This window comes from Panthera tigris, chromosome A1 (genome assembly GCF_018350195.1).
Source record: "Panthera tigris isolate Pti1 chromosome A1, P.tigris_Pti1_mat1.1, whole genome shotgun sequence".
Taxonomy (NCBI): Eukaryota; Metazoa; Chordata; class Mammalia; order Carnivora; family Felidae; genus Panthera; species Panthera tigris.
Window position 1 is genome coordinate 15,764,908 of NC_056660.1, and position 22,991 is coordinate 15,787,898.

Genomic DNA, 22,991 nt, shown 5'->3' on the forward strand with positions numbered 1-22,991 from the left:
TATCACATTAAGTGAAGAACTTGTGGGATGAGAGACCTTGTTGTGGCCATTTTGGAAAATGTAATCTAATTAAATTTAGAGATATTTGTATAAGTCAATAAGCCTAAATTTCAATGGTTTAACACCAATAAAATGTTTATTTGTTGCTTTTGCTACATGTCCAATATTGGGGATCATTTGTTATCACATTATTTAGTTGTTTCTGGCTCTTGATTTCTTCTTTTCTAATTGTAGTAACTTTTAATTCTTCTAAAATATTCTTTAGTATTTACCTCCATATCTCTAAATAACATGTTTGTATTGCTACTTCTTGTTTCTTTAATTGTAGGCATTATCTGTTGATTTCCCACTGGAGAAGATGAGGGTTTACTTTTCTTTACTCCTCTTTTCCCTAGCATATGAACATGTATTTCCAACTCTCCCTCTACCCCCATCCTCAATAGAGTTACACTGTACTTTGGTCAGATCAATATGTTAATAAAATAAAATTATATTCATTATATTAATTACATTATACTATATATATTATAATCTATGTATGCTATTCAGATTTGAGCCATAAAGTAAACTGTAATTACTTTCCCTTTCTGTAGCATGTTTATACAAATCCCACACAAATGGAAAAGTGCATATAAGTTTACAGGTAAAGCAAACATTTATGTACCAATCAGCAGGATCAAGATAGACCATTGTCATTACTTTACCTTTCACTCTTTTCTTTCTTACTCCCCCAAATAACTATTATATTGATAATGATAGTCATCTATCCACTTTGCTTCATGAGTTTGGCACCTACAGTGTATTCATAAACACTAAGTCTAGTCTTGCCTGTTTTTGAATTTTTTGTAAATGGAAATTATGATATGCATTCTTTTGTGTCTCGCTTCTTTTGTCCAACATGGTGAGACTGATATATGTTGTTTGTGTAATTGCTCTTTGTCAATTTTTACTGAAACATATTATTTCATTGCAGTAGAATATTTCAATTTTTATCCACTCTATTAACATTTAGGTTGTTTTATAGTTTTGAGTATTGTAAAATATGGGCTACATATATCTAGGAGTGGAATTATTGGGTCATAGAATATGTTTATCTCCAGTGACAAATTATTTTACAAAATTGTTGTGTCAATTTATGCTTCCACCAGCATTGTATATAGCCTCTTGTTACTGTAGATCTTTGCTAACATTTGCTATTGTGAGTCTTTTAAATGTTCTCGTCTAGTGGGTATAATAATTGCTTAGTTTGGATTTCCAATAAAGTTGAATGCCTTTTCCTGTATGTTGTCTTGAATTTCCTCTTTTGTGAAGTGCCTGCTTAAGACTTTGTCCGTTTTTTAATTGGACTGTTTCTCCTTTACATTTTGATTTGGAGGAACTTTTTATATGTTCTGAATAAACCTTTCGCTGGTAAAATATGTTGCAAATAGTCCCATTCTGATTTGTCTTTTCCCTTTCTTAGTGGCGTCATTTGATGAACATCAATTGTTAATTGTAATATAGTCCAGTTTATTGCTTATTTTACAGTGAATAGTTTTTATGAATGGGATATTTTCTCTGTACAAGGTCATGACGATATTATTTAAAATTATTTTCTAAAAGGTCTGTTGATTGTGACTTTAGCATAAACCTATCTTCCCTGACTTGTGTGTCTCCCATGAGGCAGGAGTCAAATAAATTTTTTTTCCATGTGAATAACAGTTTGTCCTAGCACCTTTTATTTAGATGGTCTCTGCAAAATAACCATTGTAGTAAATAACAAGTCCATATATGTATGGGTATGTGTCTGGGCCTCTGTTTATTCCATTGTTCTTCTTGTAAGTCTTGATTTTCAGTAGAGTAGTCCTCTTACCCTTTTCTTCTACTGTAAGGTTGTCTGAGCTATTTTTGGCCCTTTGCATTTTAAAATCATCTTGTAAATATCCTTGGTATTATTTGGATTGCATTTTACTAATTTGGGAATCAATTATATCATTGTAATACTAGTATTCTAATCTACAGTTATGATGTTTCTACTTATGTAGATCATCTTTAATTTCTTTCAAAATTGTTTTTAAGTTTCATATGCAGAGTCTTGTTTTACTGGATTTGTTCCTGGGCATTTGATATTTTAGGTGCTATTTTTAAAGTATGCTTAAAATTTTTATTTTCTGACTTAAAATTTCCTATGTCCTTTAGAAATAAAATAGATTTTTGAATGTTTACTGGGAAATGATCGCCTAGCAGAAAGTGAACTAGATGATGCAGACCAGATACTAAGCAATTGGATATTTGGCTTTTAGGAACCCTTCACCCTGGAAAATATTCCTGCCTCAATATTTTAATACTTTTATTTTTTCAAAATGTCCCAATAAGTAAACACAGCTCCCCTGTATTAGTGTCCCATTGTTACTGTAACAAATTACTACAAACATAGTGATTTAAAACTACAAATTTATTATCTTATAGTTCTGGAGTCCAGTATCTAAAATTGATTGGTAGCTATGTGTTCCTTATAGAAATTCTAGGGGAGAATCTTTTTCCTTGCCATTTTCAGCTTCCATGGGCCACTTGGCATTTCTTGGCTTGTGGCCTGCATAACTCTGGCCTCTACTTCTGTCATCACGTATGCCTCTCTGGCACTTACTCCCCGGCCTCCTCTTATAAAGACCATGGTACATTGGGCCACCCAGATAATTTAGTCTAATCTCCCCATTTTAAGATGTTTGACTTTCTTTTTTTAAATTGAAGTATAAATGACATAAATGTTACATTAGTTTCAGGTTTACAACATATTGATTTGACTATACCATACATGGCTGAATGCTCACCACAACAAATATAGTCACAATCTGTCACTGTCTAATGTTATTGTAATATTATTAACTCTCCTCCTTATGCTTACTCTTCATCTCTGTGACTTATTTATTTTACAATTGAAAGTTTGTGCTCTTAATCCCTTTTATCTCTTTTGCCCATCCCTCACCTACCTCCCCCCTGGCAACCACCAGTAGTTCTCTGTATTTAAGAGTTTGTTTATTTTGTTTGTTTATTTGGTTGGTGTTGTTGTTTTTAGATTCCATATGTAGGTGAAATCACATCTTTGTCTTTATTTACTTATTTAACTTAGAACTATAACCTCTAGGTCCATCTATATTGTCACAAATGGCAAGATTCCATTCTTTTTAATGACTAATATTCCAGTATTTATATATTCCACTTCTTTATCTATTCATTGATTGATGGGCACTTGAGTTGGCTTTATATATTGGCTATTGTAAATAAAACTGCAGTAAATATAGGGGTGCATATATCTTTTTGAATTACTATTTTCATTTTTTTGTGTGCATAAATACTCAGTAGTGGAATTACTGGCTCATATGGTATTTCTATTTTTAATTTTTTGAAGAACTTTCATACTGTTTTCCACAGTGGTTGCAACAATTTAAATTCTTACTAATAGTGCACGAAGGTTTCTTCTCCAAATCCTTGCCAACACATAGTATTTCTTATCTTTTTTGATACTAGGCATTCTGATTACTGTGAGGTGATACTGTGGTTTTGATTTGTGTTTTCCTGATGATTAGTGATGTTAAGAATCTTTTATGTGTCTGTTTGCCATATGGATGCCTTTGGAAAAATGTCTGTTCTTGTCTTCCGCCTATTTTTAAATCAAGTTATTTTTCTGGTGTTGAGTTGTATGGGTTCTTTATTTATTTTGGATATTAACTTCAGATATATCCTTTGCAAATATTTTCTCCCATTCACTTGGTTTCCTTTTTATTCTGTTGATGGTTTCCTTCACTGTGCCAAAGCTATTTATTTTCTTTTAGTACCAATAGTTTATTTTTGTTTGTCTTTAGTTGCCTGAGGAAGCATATCCATAAATATGTTATGAAGGCTGATGTCCAAGATATTACTGTTTATGTTTTCTAAGCAATTTTATGGTTTCAGGTCTCACATTCAGGTATTTAATCCATTTTGAGTGTATTTTTCTGTATGATGTAAGAAAGTGGTCCAGTTTCACTCTTTTGCATGTAGCTATCCAATTTCCCCAACATTATTTATTGAAAAGAATGTCTTTCCACATTGTATATTCTTGCCTCCTTTCTTATAGATTGATTATAAATTTTATCATCAGTATTTTTTTGTATTAGCTTAAAGAAACATTTGCTTGCACTGTGCTGCTAAAATATTTTGGAAGTCTCTATGGGCAATTATTAGTGACCAGAATTTTTGGAACATCTAGGTTAATAGCACATAAATGGCAATAGAAATCTTAGTTTGCTTGGAACATTTTGTACACATACATCCTTCTACTATTTATTCAAGATGTCCTGGGCTTATTTACTTACTATAATCATAATCATTCCTTGGGATCCATAGTGTTTCTGTGTCTAAATATAGAAAAAAGTGATAGATTTTATGCATGGAACCTCATTTATTTATAAACAATCAATTTTGTCCTTTCGTTTGAGCTTTGAAATGTTACTGCATTTTATGTGCTTCCTTATGGCGAAAGGATAGAACTTTCTTACCTTTTGGTCTGGAAGTAAATGCCCAAAGGCCAGTTATAAACCTGACATTATACTATGACCTCATGTTTGAATTCTAAAAATGTTTGCATTATTCTATATTACATTAGGATTTAAAGTACAGTAAATCTGTATAGAACTAGTTATAAATTATATTTCTCATACCCTTTTGCCCAGATATTTGAATAAAATTAAAGTTCTAGAAAGATGTTACACTTAAACTATGTTTTTATTTTTTACCATCTGACATACCATTGAACACCCCTTTCCTTTTTTTTTTTTTTCCACCTGAGGTTAAAAAGCACAAGTAGAAAATTATGGGATCTGAATTCATAAAACCTGGGTACTGCTAATTATCAACTGTGTAATCTTGGGAAATTCATTGCTGTGGTTTGAATGCTTGTATCTCCCCTCATTTCATATGTTGAAATACTAATGGTGATGGTATGAGGTGGGTCTTTGGGTGATTAGGTCATGAGGATTCTGTTATCTTGAATGAGTTAGTGACCTTATAAAAGGGACCTCACAGATGTAGTCCCAATAGTTTATTTTTGCTTTTGTTTCCCTTGCCTGAGGAGACATATCTAGAAAAATGTTTCTGTAGCCAATGTTAAAGAAATTCTTGTCTGACTTCTTCTAGGAGTTGTATGGTTTCAGGTCTCACATTTAGGTCTTGAATCAATTTTGAGTTTATTTTTGTGTATGGTGTAAGAGAGTGATCAATTTTCATCCTTTGCATGTCCAGTTTTCTCAGCACCATTTATTATAAGGACTGTCTTCCCAGTGCATATTCTTGCCTCCTTTGTTGAAGATCAGTTGATCATATGTGCATGGGTTTATTTCCGGGCTCTCTGTTATGTTCAATTGATCTATGTGTGTATTTTTGTGCCAGCACTATACTGTTTTGTTTATTGCAGGTTTATGGCATGTCTTGAAATCGGGGATTGTGGCACCTCAAACTTTGTTCTTCTTTCTCGAGATTGCTTTGGCTGTTCAGGTTTGTGTGTGTGTGTGTGTGTGTGTGTGTGTGTGGTTACATACAAATTTTAGTATTATTTGTCCTAGTTCTATAGCAAAATATAAAGCTTCTGCACAACAAAGGAACCATCAACAGAATCACAAGGCAACCTATTGAATGGGAGAAGATATTTGCAAATGATGTATCCAATAAGGGATTAATATCCAAAAATCTAAAGAACTTATACAACTCAACCAGAAAAACAAATAACCTGATTTAAAAATGGGCAAAAGACCTAAATAGACATTTTTTCAAAGAAGATATACAGATGGTCAACAGACACATGAAAAGATACTCAGTGTTACTAATCGTTAGGGAAATGCAAATCAAAGCCACAATGAGACATTACCTCACACCTGTCAAAATGTCTAAAATCAAAAAGACAAGAAATAATAAGTATTGGTGAGGATGTGGAGAAATAGGAATCTTTGTGAACTGTTTGTGGGAATGCAAATTGGTGCAACCACTGTGGAAAAGAGTATGAAGATTCCTCAAAAAAATGGAAATGCCATATGATGTAGTAATTCCCCTACTGGGTATTACCCGAAGAAAATGAAAATGCTAATTCAAAAAGAGATATGCACCCCATGTTAATTGCAACATTATTTACAATAGCTAAGATACAAGAGCAACCTAAGTGTCTATTGATAGATGAATGGATAAAGAGAAGTGATTATATATATATATATATATATATATATATATATATATACACACACACACACACATACATAGTATATACATATATAGTAGAATATTTTCCATCATAAAAATAATGAGATCTTGCCTTTTGCAACAATATGGAAATATGTATGGATCTAGAGGTTATAATGCTAAGTGAAGTAAGTTAGACAGAAAGACATGTACCATATGATTTCACTCAAATGTGGAATTTAAGAAACAAAACAAAGAAAGAAAGAATAAGAAACAAACAGGACTATTAAATACAGAGAACAAACTGGTGGTTGCCAGAGGGGCGGGGGTTTGAAATAGATAAAGGAGATTAAGAGCACACTTATCATGATAAATACTGAGTAATATATGGAATTGTCGAATCATTATATGGTACACCTGAAACTAATATAACTCTGTATGTTAATTATACTTTAATAAAAGAATAAAAGAGGTCTCAAAGAGTTTGCCAGCTCCCTTTCCCCCATGTGAATATAGAACAAGAAGTCTATGAGCAGAAAGAGGACCTTCAAGTAGATCATACTGGCTCCCTGATTTTCAACTTCTAGCCTCCAGAACTTTGAGAAATACATTTCTGTGAATGTATAAGCTACCCAGTGGTATTTCTTTTAGTAGAAAGTGGTATTTTCTTGCAGCAGCCTGCACAAACTCAAACACCATTTATCTTCGTCTATAAACGGGGATTGTAGTAACACTTACTTCACAGAATTAGGACAGTGAATGTGAAAAAGATGTTTTGTAAACTGAAGTGGCTCTAGTTTCTGTTTATTCAACATTGTTCCTGAAACTGGAGTTTAATTATTGAGGGCTTTTGTAGGATCAATAGGTAGAAAATCCAACCCAAACTGGCTTAAGATAAAAGGGAAGCTTATTGGTTCGCATGACTCAAAATTCCAGAGGAACATCTGATTCAGGAGCAGCTTGATGAAGGGGCTGAAATGTTGTCATCAGGACCTACCATCTATCTCATCAATCTGCTCTCCTATATGGTTTGTTGCATTTCACTTTCATGTGGTGTCAGTATGACCGTCAGCAACTTTTTAGACCTGCAGTCTCTTAGGCTCAACTCCACAGAAACAGAATCTATCTCTTTTAGATAGTTTTTGTGCAAACTCTAGAATTTACTCTAAATTGGACCAGTTTGAGAGACAATCGACTTGACCTGATTTGGTCATAAGACTTACAGAGACTGAACCAACATGAATCACACCATCCATCCCCAGAGCCTAAAAGGAACCCCTGAACCACAAGTATCAGGAGTGGCAGAGGATCTGGGGTGTTATAACCAAAAGAAGGGAGGTGGGTTCTACTTGATAAAGTGTCCATTCTGTGTGTACTTAATATTTCTAAAAGGATGTCATTTTATTCTTAGTTTGTCCTACTCTGGAGAGAGAGTTTTCATGGAAGAAACCTTGCTTTTTTGTTTTAATATAGTCTTCTCCCTCCCTTTGTTTACCCGAAGCTCATAATTATAACATGCTGTATATCTTTCCTTTCTATTTGGCAACCAACTTGCTCCCATCTGTTTTTTATTGAATGATGTATGGGAAAGCCACATTTTCCTAGCTGGGAAAGTTTGATGAGCCGTTCTCTGTCTTTGTGCATTCTGTTTAACGGATTCCTATTTTTAGATTTGGGGGAAGATTTATACATATGATTGGTAGCCAGTATTTGCTCTTAAAACTCTTTTTTAGATAATTTAAAGTTTCACTTATTCTTGAACACTTTTCCAGGCGACTTAGGACAGTGTTATAAAATATATAAAACTTTCGTGGACATAGATATGCTGTTTAATATATTATGGGCATAATATGAATTTCCATTTTTCTTTAGCTAATTTTATTTATTTACTCATGTTTATACAAATATTAAATGCAGACAAGTAAAACTTAAATAACATGTTTTTTTCCAAGTAATGTTAAGACTGATCATAGATAGTTTCAAATGATAAAACTGAAGAATTAATATTTAGATAGAAGCATTGGAATTTTCAGTCTCTGTCACAATTCATTGTTACTCTTGGTAAACTTCACTGAAAGATAGCAACTTCATTAGGTCATCATTGGTACTTTTAGTACCTTTTCAGATTTTTACAGGGGCAAGTTTTTGGTGTTTTGATTTTATAATCTCATTCAGTAATTAATGCTTTTGGTTACGTTAATTATTTGTGAGCAAATACGTAAATAGCTCAATTGATCAAAATAATTCCCATTTGTATAAAAAATACATATATATTTTTTACTTCAGTGAGTTGCATTCATTCAGTTGTCTCTTCAAGACAAAGTTAATAAAGTAGCTTCTTTGGTTCACTTTGCTTTTGCCAGCCTGTGCTCAGCGCATGCAAATGAGTAAGTGGCATCTGCCTGGGTTACTCATTATGTGTGTAGGAGATAACACATTGTGAGATGAAAATTATTCTATCCTCCCTCCTACCACCCCATAGGATATTCTGGCAAAAGGGTAGGGGAAAGAATTTGAAAACTTATCTTGACTCCTTATTATATAAAGGACTTATTATATACTAGTTATTATATACTAGTTACAAGAATCAGGTGCTGTGGGGTACTTCCATATTTTGGGTTGAACATAATTTTTTTTTTTTATAATTTTGAGTTTACCAATTTTTATCATGTGGACTTACGGGAATTCTTAAATTTTTGCTTTAATTTTCCTTACCTTTAAAATGGGGATTATAATATAACTTTCTAGGACTGGGGTTATGATTAAAGCAGTTATACATATATGGTACTTAGAAGAGTACCTGTATGGTACTGAGAAGAGATAGTAAGTATTCTGTAGATGTTGACCATTATAATGGAATACAACATGGCGGGTAAGAACCAAGGCTTTGGAGTAAAACTTGCTTGAATTTTTTTTTTTTAGTTCTGCCTTGGGCAAGATATTTAATCTCACTGGGTCATAATTCTCTCATTTGTAAAATTGGTATAATAATGGTATCAAAGTTAGAGAGTTGTTGTGATTTTAAATAAGGTAGTATATACAAAACACAATAATGCTTGGAGTATGGGAGCAATCAACAAATATAAACTATTATTATTATTATTTGCAGCATTTGTGTTAGATTATAAATGCCACCAGAACATATAGAAGATATTTACTTAATTTAATCTGCATAGATTTTAAGAGAGACACTTTATGGATAAATGGTTCCGAATATTAAGTTTTAAATTTGGATTTAGCTGTGCTTTATTTTTTTTTTTCACTCCATCACCCAGTATTTGGGTAAGTGGTTGTATTCTTTTAACAAATATAAATAAACACACATATACTAAATATGAAACAGTTAAACAGCAAAAGCCTGTGTTAGATAGACTAGGCTCAGCTCCAAGAGAGAATGGATCCTGAACATACAAATATTTGTATCAAGAGTCAGGAAATAAATAAAAAGGAATGAACTTTATGGAATAAAGCAATGGAGAAGAGTCTCAGGGAAATTTTTTAGTACAGACAAGAGCATATTCACCTTAGTCCTTCCCTCTTCAGTGGTGTAGCACAAGAGATGTTCGCAAACATTCAAACAGTTGGTGATGGGGGAAGATGGTGGTGTAGGAGGACACTGGGCTCACCGCATCCTGCGGATCACTTAGATTCCACCAACACCTGCCTAAATAACCAGAAAATCGCCAGAAGACTGGCAGAATGGATTCTCAGGAGCCAAGCATAGACAAGAGGTGCACAGAAGAGGGTAGGAAAGGCGGAGAGGCAGTGCGTGCTACACGGACTGGCAGGAGGGAGCCGGGGTGGTGGAGGGGCAGCCAGCCCACCCAACAAGGCAGAGCCCCCGAGTCTGGCTTGCAAAAGCGGAGGCGCCAGACCCTGTGAGTTCTGACAGCCAGCGGGACTTAACATCTGGAAGGTTATAAATTAACAGATCTGCTCAGAGAATGGAAGGGCTGGAGGACAACGGGAGGGAGAATTGTTGAGCCCCGGACAACAGAGCGCAGCTTGGCAGGAAACAAAGGTGCTCACCAGTGCCATCTCCTTCGCCCATCCCCCAGCCAAAATCCCAAAGGAACCAGTTCCTGTCAGGAAACTTGCTTGCTCGGCGCAAACACCGAACCCTGTGCTTCTGCAGATGCATCCCTCCGGCGGGTCTGACTCCCTCCCGGTGCCACAGGGCCCCTCCAGAAGTGGATCTCCAAAGGAAAAGCAAGCTGAGCCTGCCCCTCCCGCCCCTGAGCACCTTGACGATCCACCCCAGCTAATACACCAGGTCCCCAGCACCACAAGCCTGGCAGTGTGCAAGTAGCCCAGACTGGCCACGCCACCCCACAGTGAATCCCGCCCCTAGGAGAGGGGAAGAGAAGGCACACACCAGTCTGACTGTGGCCCCAGTGGTGGACTGGGGGTAGACATCAGGTCAGACTGTGGCCCGCCCACCAATGCAAGTTATTCAAGACAGCACAGGGGAAGTGCCCTGCAGTTCTGCACCACTCCAGGGACAATCCAAAACGACGAAACGGAATAATTCCCCTCAAAAAAACCTCCAGGAAATAACAACAGCTAATGAACTGATCAAAAACGAATTGAACAATATAACAGAAAGTGAATTTAGATTAATAGTCACAAAATTAATCGCTGGGCTTGAAAACAGTATAAAGGACAGCAGAGAATCTATTGCTACAGAGATCAAGGGACTAGGGAGCAGCCAGGAGGAACTAAAAAATGCTATTAATGAGCTGCAAAATAAAATGGAGACGACCACGGCTCGGATTGAAGAGGCAGAGGAGAGAATAGGTGAACTAGAAGATAAAATTATGGAAAAAGAGGAAGCTGAGAAAAAGAGAGATAAAAAAATCCAGGCGTATGAGGGGAAAATTAGAGAACTAAGTGATGCACTAAAGAGAAATAATCTACGCATAATTGGTATTGCAGAGGAGGAAGAGAGAGGGAAAGGTGCTGAAGGTATACTTGAAGACATCATGGCTGAGAACTTCCCTGATCTGGGGAAGGAAAAAGGCATTGAAATCCAAGAGGCACAGAGAACTCCCTTCAGACGTAACTTGAATCGATCTTCTGCACGACATATCATAGTGCAACTGCCAAAATACAGGGATAAAGAGAAAATTCCGAAAGCAGCTAGGGATAAACGTGCTCTAACATATAAAGGGAGACCTATAAGACTCGTGACGGATCTCTCTACTGAAACTTGGCAGGCCAGAAAGGAATGGCAGGAAATCTTCAATGTGATGAACAGAAAAAAATATGCAGCCGAGAATCCTCTATCCAGGAAATCTGTCATTTAGAATAGAAGGAGAGAGAAAGGTCTTCCCAAACAAACAACAACTGAAGGAATTCATCACCACTAAACCAGCCCTACAAGAGATCCTAAGGGGGATCCTGTGAGACAAAGTACCAGAGACATCGCTACAAGCATGAAACCTACAGACATCACAATGACTCTAAACCCATATCTTTCTATAATAACACTGAATGTAAATGGACTAAATGCGCCAACCAAAAGACATAGGGTATCAGAATGGATAAAAACACAGGACCTATCTATTTGCTGTCTGCAAGAGGCTCATTTTAGACCTGAGGACACTTTCAGATTGAAAGTGAGGGGATGGAGAACTATTTATCATGCTACTGGAAGTCAAAAGAGAGCTGGAGTAGCCATACTTATATCAGACAAACTAGACTTTAAATTAAAGGCTGTAACAAGAGATGAAGAAGGGAATTATATAATAATTACAGGGTCTATCCATCAAGAAGAGCTAACAATTATAAATGTCTATGTGCCGAATACAGGAGCCCCCAAATATATAAAACAATTACTCACAAACATAAGCAACCTTATTGACAAGAATGTGGTCATTGCAGGGGACTTTAATACCCCACTTACAACAATGGATAGATCATCTAGACACACGGTCAATAAAGAAACAAGGGCCCTGAATGATACATTGGATCAGATGGACGTGACAGATATATTTAGAACTCTGCATCCCAAAGCAACAGAATATACTTTCTTCTCGAGTGCACATGGAACATTCTCCAAGATAGATCACATTCTGGGTCACAAAACAGCCCTTCATAAGTATACAAGAATTGAGATCATACCATGCATACTTTCAGACCACAATGCTATGAAGCTTGAAATCAACCACAGGAAAAAGTCTGGAAAACCTCCAAAAGCATGGAGGTTAAAGAACACCCTACTAAAGAATGAATGGGTCAACCAGGCAATTAGAGAAGAAATTAAAAAATCTATGGAAACAAATGAAAATGAAAATACAACAATCCAAACACCTTGGGATGCAGCGAAGGCAGTCCTGAGAGGAAAATACATTGCAATCCAGGCATATCTCAAGAAACAAGAAAAATCCCAAGTCAAAATCTAACAGCCCACCTAAAGGAAATAGAAGCAGAGCAGCAAAGACACCCCAAACCCAGCAGAAGAAGAGAAATAATAAAGGTCAGAGCAGAAATAAGCAATATAGAATCTAAAAAAACTGTAGAGCAGATCAATGAAACCAAGAGTTGGTTTTTTGAAAAAATAAACAAAATTGTTAAACCTCTAGCCAGGCTTCTCAAAAAGAAAAGGGAGATGACCCAAATAGATAAAATCATGAATGAAAATGGAATGATTACAACCAACCCCTCAGAAATACAAGCAATTATCAGGGAATACTATGAAAAATTATATGCCAACAAACAGGACAACCTGGAAGAAATGGACAAATTCCTAAACACCCACACACTTCCAAAACTCAAACAGGAAGAAATAGAAAGCTTGAACAGACCCATAACCAGCGAAGAAATTGAATCAGTTATCAAAAATCTCCCAACAAATAAGAGTCCAGGACCAGATGGCTTCCCTGGGGAATTCTATGAGACGTTTAAAGCAGAGATAATACCTATCCTTCTCAAGCTATTCCAAAAAATAGAAAGGGAAAGAAAACTTCCAGACTCATTCTATGAAGCCAGTATTACTTTGATTCCTAAACCAGACAGAGACCCGGTAAAAAAAGAACGACAGGCCAATATCCCTGATGAATATGGTTGCAAAAATTCTCAATAAGATACTAGCAAATCGAATTCAACAGCTGATAGAAAGAATTATTCACCATGATCAAGTGGGATTCATTCCTGGGATGCAGGGCTGGTTCAACATTCGCAAATCAATCAACGTGATACATCACATTAATAAAAGAGAAGAGAAGAACCATATGATCCTGTCAGTCGATGCAGAAAAAGCATTTGACAAAACTCAGCATCCTTTCTTAATGAAAACCCTCGAGAAAGTCGGGATAGAAGGAACATACTTAAACATCATAAAAGCCATTTATGAAAAGCCCACAGCTAATATCATCCTCAATGGGGAAAAACTGAGAGCTTATCCCCAGAGATCAGGAACACGACAGGGATGTCCACTCTCACCGCTGTTGTTTAACATAGTGTTGGAAGTTCTAGCACCAGCAATCAGACAACAAAAGGAAATCAAAGGCATCAAAATTGGCAAAGATGAAGTCAAGCTTTCACTTTTTGCAGATGACGTGATATTATACATGGAAAATCCGATAGACTCCACAAAAGTCGGCCAGAACTGATACATGAATTCAGCAAAGTTGCAGGATACAAAATCAATGTACAGAAATCAGTTGCATTCTTATTCACTAATAATGAAGCAACAGAAAGAGAAATAAAGAAACCGATCCCATTACAATTGCACCAAGAAGCATAAAATACCTAGGAATAAATATAACCAAAGATGTACAAGATCTGTATGCTGAAAACTCTAGAAAGCTTATGAAGGAAATTGAAGAAGATATAAAGAAATGGAAAAACATTCCGTGCTCATGGATTGGAAGAATAAATATTGTCAAAATGTCAATACTACCCAAAGCCATCTACGCATTCAATGCAATCCCAATCAAAATTGCACCAGCATTCTTCTCGAAGCTAGAACAAGCAATCCTAAAATTTATATGGAACCACAAAAGTCCCCGAATAGCCAAAGTAATTTTGAAGAAGAAGACCAAAGCAGGATGCATCACAATGCCAGACTTTAGCCTCTACTACAAAGCTTTCATCATCAAGACAGCATGGTATTGGCACAAAAACAGACGCATAGACCAATGGAATAGAATAGAAACCCCAGAACTAGACCCACAAAAGTATGGCCAACTAATCTTTGACAAAGCAGGAAAGAATATCCAATGGAAAAAAGAAAGTGTCTTTGACAAATGGTGCTGGGAGAACTGGACAGCAACGTGCAGAAAAATGAAAGTAGACCACTTTCTTACACCATTCACAAAAATAAACTCAAAATGGATAAAGGACCTGAATGTGAGACAGGAAACCGTCAACACCCTAGAGGAGAAAACAGGAAAAGACCTTTCTGACCTTAGCCACAGCAATTTCTTACTTGACACATCCCCAACGGCAAGGGAATTAAAAGCAAAAATGAACTATTGGGACCTCATGAAGATAAAAAGCTTCTGCACAGCAAAGGAAACAACCAACAAAACTAAAAGGCAACCAACGGAATGGGAAAAGATATTTGCAAATGACATATCGGACAAAGGGCTAGTATCCAAAATCTATAAAGAGCTCACCAAACTCCACACCCGAAAAACAAATAACCCAGTGAAGAAATGGGCAGAAAACATGAATAGACACTTCTCTAAAGAAGACATCCGGATGGCCAACAGGCACATGAAAAGATGCTCAACGTTGCTCCTCATCAGGGAAATACAAATCAAAACCACACTCAGATATCACCTCACACCAGTCAGAGTGGCCAAAATGAACAAATCAGGAGACTATAGATGCTGGAGAGCATGGGGAGAAACGGGAACCCTCTTGCACTGTTGGTGGGAGTGCAAACTGGTACAGCCACTCTGGAAAACAGTGTGGAGGTTCTTCAAAAAATTAAAAATAGACCTACCCTATGACCCAGCAGTAGCACTGCTAGGAATTTACCCAAGGGATACAGGAGTACTGATGCATAGGGGCACTTGTACCCCAATGTTTATAGCAGCACTCTCAACAATAGCCAAATTGTGGGAAAAGCCTAAATGTCCATCAACTGATGAATAGATAAAGAAATTGTGGTTTCTATACACAATGGAATACTACGTGGCAATGAGAAAGAATGAAATATGGCCCTTTGTAGCAACGTGGATGGAACTGGAGAGTGTGATGCTAAGTGAAATAAGCCATACAGAGAAAGACAGAAAGCATATGGTTTCACTCTTATGTGGATCCTGAGAAACTTAACAGAAACCCATGGGGGAGGGGAAGGAAAAAAAAAAAAGAGGTTAGAGTGGGAGAGAGCCAAAGCATAGGAGACTGTTAAAAACTGAGAAGAAACTGAGGGTTGATGGGTGGTGGGAGGGAGGGGAGGGTGGGTGATGGGTATTGAGGAGGGCACCTGTTGGGATGAGCACTGGGTGTTGTATGGAAAACAATTTGACAATAAATTTCATATATAAAAAAAAATAGTTGGTGATGGAGAGACCTAACTTCTGTAGTTTCTGGGTTGTGCATATTAGTGCAAACACAGCTATAAAGAGAAAAATGAAGTACTAACATAAAAGTGATAGACATACAGTTGATGCTCTACATGTAGATGAGGCACTAAACCCATACTTTGTTAACTGAACTTTCAGCAATTGCAGACAATGATTTTTGTTTGCAATGGTATACAGCATTGGTGTCAGGAACATAACCTGCCTGTTGTGAATTAGCATAGTGAAAGCAAATCTCCTAAAACCCAGAATAGTTCATGCAGGCTAAATACTGCATCAATGACATCAGAAGAGCAGGATAGTGATATCACCCAAATTATTCATAACCAATGGTTTTATCATCTTCACTGGGTACTTACTACGTACCAGGTACTGTACCAAGTGCTTTAGACATATGATTTAATTTAATCTTCATTTCAACCTTTTAGACACTATTATTGTCAACTGCATTTTATAGTGGTATAGTTTTTTCATTGTTGTTTAAAGGTTAGAAATGGTTGAACTGGGGTGAAAGACTTTTTGAGTTAGACTTTTTGAGTCCAGAATCCATGTTTAATTGTTGTTCCATGCTTCATACAATCCATTATAGAAGAGGAGTTCACAGTTCAAAGCAACAACAACAACAGCAGCAATCCTACCCTGTGGTTATAGCCATTTTTAAGTTAATGCTAATGAGATACTTAGAGTTAATGATGCAGGCTAAATTCATTGTGGTTATTTCAAGGTCCTGAGTTAAAAACACTGCCCAGGTGAACAGGTAGGACTAGCAGCTCTGCTGGCCTGAGACTGTGGTCCCATTTGAGGTAAATGGTGGACTAGTGGATCAGCTGGGGATTTATCAGGGGTTCCCAGGAAGTGAAACAATCCTAGGGTTTGATAAGCTCTCCACATATCTCAGTTTAACCAGTGACTATGTTCATGTGCAGCAGAGACAGAAATGGGCCCAAGCCTTCCATACATTCCTGGCTAATGGAATGTCACATGCTTAGGGAAGACTCAAAAGAACTTGGTAGAAAGTAAAAGCTGGAGCAGGTTTGAAACTGGCCTGAACTTTGAATGTACTCTAGGCCACACACAGATCCATCAGAAGAGCAGAAAGCCTTGTTAGACTGAGGTCCTTGAGCACAATCTGTGAAAAGTCTTTGCATGAACCGTAAGCTATATGAATACTCAGTGATTCCTGGGAAACCAGGCTTGAAAATAAAACCAATAAAAAAATTAGTGGAGACATGAGACACACTTCACAGACTTAGTTCAGGTTAGTTATCAAAGAATCAACAATAACAACTCTCCGAGAGTAAAATAACAATCTAGAGTTGGTATGGTATATTATGTAAAATTTCAAGTACTCAATAAGAGATTAGAAGACATGCAAGAAAACCATAAATTATGTCCCATACTTAGCAAAATAAATAGTGGTGTGAAACTCCAGATTTTGCATTTCACTTACAAAGACTTTAAGCAACTATCATAATAATGTTTAGTGACCTAAAAAAATCATGTCTATAGAATAAAAAAAGTATAATAAGAATGATTTAACAAAATATGAAGAGATAGAAATTATAAAAAAAAGGAACCAAATGGAAATCCTGCCATTGAAAAGTATACTAAGTGAATTGAAAACCTTACTAATGGCATTCAGTAGCAGATTTGATATAGCAGAAAAGAGAATTTGTGAACTTGAACATAGATCAATAGAGGCTATCCATTCTGAAGACAGAAAAATAATTGAAGAAAATGAACAGAGCTTCAGAGAACCATGGAACGACATAAAGCATACCAAATTATGGTAGCCTTAAGAAGAGAGGAGATAACGAGGCAGAAATAACATTTGAAGAAATAATGGCTGCAGATTTTCCATATTTGATGAAAATTGTTTATTCACAGAGTCAAGAAGTGCAACAGAACCCAACAGAACCAAGAAAACTAAACATAGTTTTAGACCTAAACACATCATAGTCAACCTGTTGAGAAACAGAACATTTTGAAAGAAGCAAGAGACAATGTTTCATCAAGTACAAGATAACAAGTAAAAATTAATGGCTGACTTCACCTTAAAAGCAATAAAAGTCAGAAGACAGTAGGATGCCATATTCAAAGTGTTGAAGCAAAAATCTGTCAAGATAATTTTGTAGCAATGTAGCAATATTGTTCTTCAAAATTTGGACACAATAAAGAAAACCAAAATAAACAAAAATGGAAGGAATTAGTTGTCAACATATATGTCTTACAAGAAGTATTAAAGGATGTGTTTTAGTCTAGAAGGAAGTGACACCAAATAGTAACTCAAATCCACTGAAAAAATGAGAAATGATAGAAATGACAAGTGGATAAATACAAGATTCCATTAATATATTTATTTCATTTCTTTTTAAAGATTCTTCAAAGGACAAAACTCTATATAGCAGTACTTATAACACTGTAATGGTGAGTTTTAACATAGTATAGGTGTTAGATATAATAATAACACTAAGGAGTAGAGGAGAAAAGGAGATATATTGGAAAAAAGTTTGTATATTTTGCCACAGTTGTTAGTGTTATTCTGAAAAAGATTGTGAAAAGGTAATCATAATAACTAAGAAAATAACTAAAAAATATGGGAAAAAATTAACAGAGGAATTAAAATAGTACACACACAGACACAATACAAAGTTAGACACTAAACAAAATATATTAAATCAAAAAGACATGAGACATGTAGAAAATAAAGAGAAAAATACAGACATATATCCTAACATATCAATATTATTTTAATGTGAATGGACAAACACACCATTCAAAAGACAATGATTGTCAGACTAAATAAAAATACAATACACAACCATAAGCTGTCAATAAGAGACACATCTTAAATTCAAAGACATGGATATGTTGGAAATAAAAGAATGGAAAGTTACACTATGCAAGCAAATAACCATATGAAAGCTAGTCATTATATTAATATAGCAAATAGACTTTATGATGAGAAATATTACTAAAGAAAAAGGATATTTTGTAATGATGATGGAAGGAAGATGTAAATGCACCTAACAACAGAACTCTAAATACATGAAGCAAAATGTGACAAAAGTGAAAAGAAAGACATTTAACAGCCATAACTGGAGATGTAAATACTTTACTTTTAATAATTGATAGGACCATTAGACAGGAAATCACCAAGCTTAAAGAAGACTTGAGCAACACAAACAGCTCTACTGACACATCCACCCAATGACTACAGAGTACACATTCTTTTCTAGTGCATATGTGACACTCTCCAGGGTAGGCCATTTAGTGGGCCACAAAACAGGTCTAAATTTTAAAATGTTGGAATTGTAAGTATATTCTCTGACCACTGTGGAATTTGATTAGATCTCCATATAGAAAAAAAAAATCTTAGAAACTCCCATATATTTCAAAATTAAACACACTTTTACATAACTCAGGGGTGAAAGAGGAAATGATAGTGAAAATGAATGAACTGGATAGAAATAATACAACATATCAAAATTGAGAGGATGTAGTTAAAGCAATGTTTAGAGAAAAAATTAAAATTCCAAATACGTATATTAGAAAAAAAGAAAGGTCTTAAATAATCCAAACTTTCACCTTAATTTTAAAGATATTCAAACTAAATATAGCATATGGAAAAATAATATGGAATGTAGAGAGATACAGAAGTAAAAAAATATAGAATATAGAAATATCAAAAAAGGAAAACTAACTATCCTTAAAGTAAACAGAAGGAATGAAATAATAAAGATTATTGTGGAGGGGTGCCTGGGTGGCTCAGTCAGTTAAGTGTGCAGTTTTGACTCAGATCATGAATTCACGGTTTTTGACTTTGAGCCCCACATTGCGCTATGCACTGACAGCCCAGAGCCTGGAGACTGCTTTAAGATTCTGTGTCTCCCTCTCTCTCTGTCCTTCCCCTGCTTGTTCTCTTTCTCTCAAAAATAAATGAATAAATAAACTTAAAAAAACATTGTGGAAATCAATGAAATAGAAAACAGAACAATAAAGAAAAGTAGTGAGGCTAAATGTTGGTTCTTTGAAAAGACCAACAAAATTGAAAAGCCTTTTAGATAGAATTACAAAGAAAGAAAGCAGACTTAAAATACCAAAGTCGTGAATGAAAGATATGACAACACTATTAATTCTACAAAAATTTAAAAAGATTTTAAGGGAATATTATAAAAAACACTACCAACAAGTTATCTTAGATGAAACACAAATTTCTAAGAAAGTACAAATTACTGGGATGGAGTCTATAAGAGATAAAATATGATTAGATCTATAAGAAGTATAGGTATTGAATTAGTTATTAAAAATCTTTTCATAAAGAAATGTCCAGGCCTAAACTGGCTTTATTAGTCAATTTTATCAACTATTTAAATAAATGATATCAAATATAAGCTTTCTCAAAAAACAGTAGAGGAAGGAACAGTTTCCAAGTCATTCTCAAGTCACTATTACCCTGATACCAGAACCAGACAAAGGAAGCAAAATAAAACTGCAGGCCAAGATCCTTCATGGACATAAATATAAAAATTCTTGAAAAGGCATTAACTAATCTAATATAGCAAAATACAAATGAATTAATACACCTGGGTTTTAGTATAGGATTTATTCCATGAATGAAAAATTGGTTTAATATTTGAACATCCATTAAGGAGAAAAAAACTTATATGATCACGTTAATGGACCCAGAAAAAGCATTTCACAAAATCCAACATCCATCCATGATTTAAAAAAAACATGTAGAAAAAACTAAAAGTCTGGGTATAGAAGGAAACTTCCTTTCTCTGTTAAAGGCACTTAATGAAAAATCTATTCCCAGAGCCAGTTTTGTGGGCATGGACCTATGCAGTCACACAATCTGTGTTTAGGAGGGCCCTGAAGTCATCTACTTGAAAGTCTTAATATTTTATCTTTGAGCCTGTGTTTTTTGTAAGTTAAGTCCAATGGGACACTGAAACATTCATGTGAGCAGATCTTGTGCAAGTATGCCCACTGTTTCTGACTGCCCTATTTACATAGAATTTGTGCAATGCTCCCATTAACATAGAATTCTTGTGGACTTATAGGCAGTTCAGTGAGAGTCAAAGCAAGTGCAAGATAAATGCATTTTATTACATCTGCAAAGAGTAAACGGATTCTTACAACCCTGAGAGGCCATGCTTTCCATTTGAATTAGTACTTGGAAAAACAGAAAGAAGACAATGGCATTCTAATAAACACAAACAACCAAGGAATTGTATCTATTCTTACTTGTGTTACTTCCAAACATTTATGCTGAATAGGATGACATAGAAGGAACTTTTAGAAGAAAACATGGGAGAAAATCTTTGTGCCCTTGGATTAGGTGGAGATTTTTCTTAGATAAGAGATCAAAAGTGTAAGCCATAAATATAAAAAGTAATAAATTGCATTTTATCAAAATTAAAACTTTTGTGCTTCAAAATATATCATTGAGAAAATCTAGAAAAGGCATAGACTTGGAGAAAATATTTGTGAGTCATGTATTTGACAAAGGACTTGCATGAGAATGTATGAAGGATTCTTAGAAGTAAAGAATAAACAGATAAACCAATTGCAAAATGGGCAAAGACTTGAATAGACATTGCACTAACAAATACATATGAATGCTTGAGAAGCACGTGAAAAGATGCTAACATCATTAGTTGTTAGGGAAATGCAAATCAAAGCCATAATGAAGTTCACACCCAATAGTATGGCTAAAAAAAGGGGGGGAGATGATTCCAAGTGTTGGGGAGTGGGGGTTGGTGTGGAAAAACTTGAATCTTCATATATTTTTATGGGAATGTAAAAATGGTACAGCCTCTTTGGAAAAGTTTGGTAGTTTCTTAAATAGTTACAAATGTAAACTTACCAGGTGACCCAGCAATTCCACTTCATTTCTATACTCAAGAGAAATGAAGACTTACTGTCCCACAAAGATGTGTATGCAAATGTTCATAGCAGCATTAGTCATAAAAGAGAAAAACTGGAAACAATCCCAATGTCCATCAACTAAAGACTGAATAAACAAAATGTGCCTTATCCTTACAATAGAGTGCTATTTATCAATTAAAAGAATGAAATACTGATATATGCTACAACATGAATAAACCTTCAAAAATGGTAAGAAAAAGAAGGCACATGCAAAACACTGAACATTGTAAGACTCCATTTATACGAAGTGTGCAGAAAAAGAAAATTTATTGTCATAGAAAGCAGATCAGTGGTTACCTGTGTCTAGGATGGGAGCACAGAATAATGGTAAATGGGCTTGGAGAGAATTTTTTCAAATGATGAAAATGTTCTAAAGTTGGATTGTGTAGTTGATTGTATAACTCCATAATTTTGCTAAATAAATTTACTAAAAATTACTGAATTGTGCACTTACAATGGGTAAATTACTTGACATGTAAATTATTTATTATTAAACCTATTAAAAAACACTGCCGCCAACACAAAATGCCAAATACTATTGAGCAACCCCAACTGATGGACTGAGTTACATGCATTTACTATTTTTATAATCCAGTTAGGAAAATACAGAAAACTCTGTTTTGAGAAACACTTTTTTTAATGTTTCTTTATTTTTGAGAGAGAGAGTGAGAGAGAGAAAGAGAGAGAGAGAAAGAGAGTATGAGTGAGGGAAGGCCAGGGGGCGGGGGGGCAGAGAATCCAAAGCAGGGTCTCTGCGCTGACAACAGTGAGCCCGATGTGGGGCTCGAACTCATGAACTGTGAGATCATGACCTGAGCCCAAGTCGACGCTCAACTGACTGAGCCACCCAGGCGACTGAGAAACACTCTTAATGAAAATTAATGAATCACCTTTTAACGAATTATTCTTAATTCTTCTTATTAATGTATCTTCTTCAGTAGATAATATTTATCCGAATTCTAATTTTTCCCACTTTGAATACCTTTTAGTGTCTACTTTGATACTCCATGATATTTGCACATGTGATGAATTTTACAGTATTGGAAAAGTTAAGTAAGTCTCTGTGATTATATCTTTAGGAGTGGATGTGGATAATCGGAGTAAATGAATGCTTATTTGCTTATTTATTAACTTAATAAAAATTTATAAAAATACTTATATACTTACCTAGTGCCCACTGTCTGCCAAGCTCTGGAGAGAAGGAGGTACAGACCAATAGACCAAGAAAGCTTAGCAAAGTTCAGAAAATCTAGTCACAATCTGAAAACTTATAGTTTGTTCATGAAATGTGGGTGGTTGAAACATCAGCAGCAGAATTTCCTGTTTAATCATGAC

The 22,991-nt window shown here is 35.4% G+C and overlaps 1 long non-coding RNA gene across 2 annotated transcripts in view; it reads left to right on the forward strand.

The window, feature by feature from the left end:
• LOC102949684 overlaps positions 1 to 22,991 on the forward strand; it is a 245,823-nt gene that overhangs the window by 161,644 nt on the left and 61,188 nt on the right. The gene's annotated exons all lie outside the window — the stretch shown is intronic.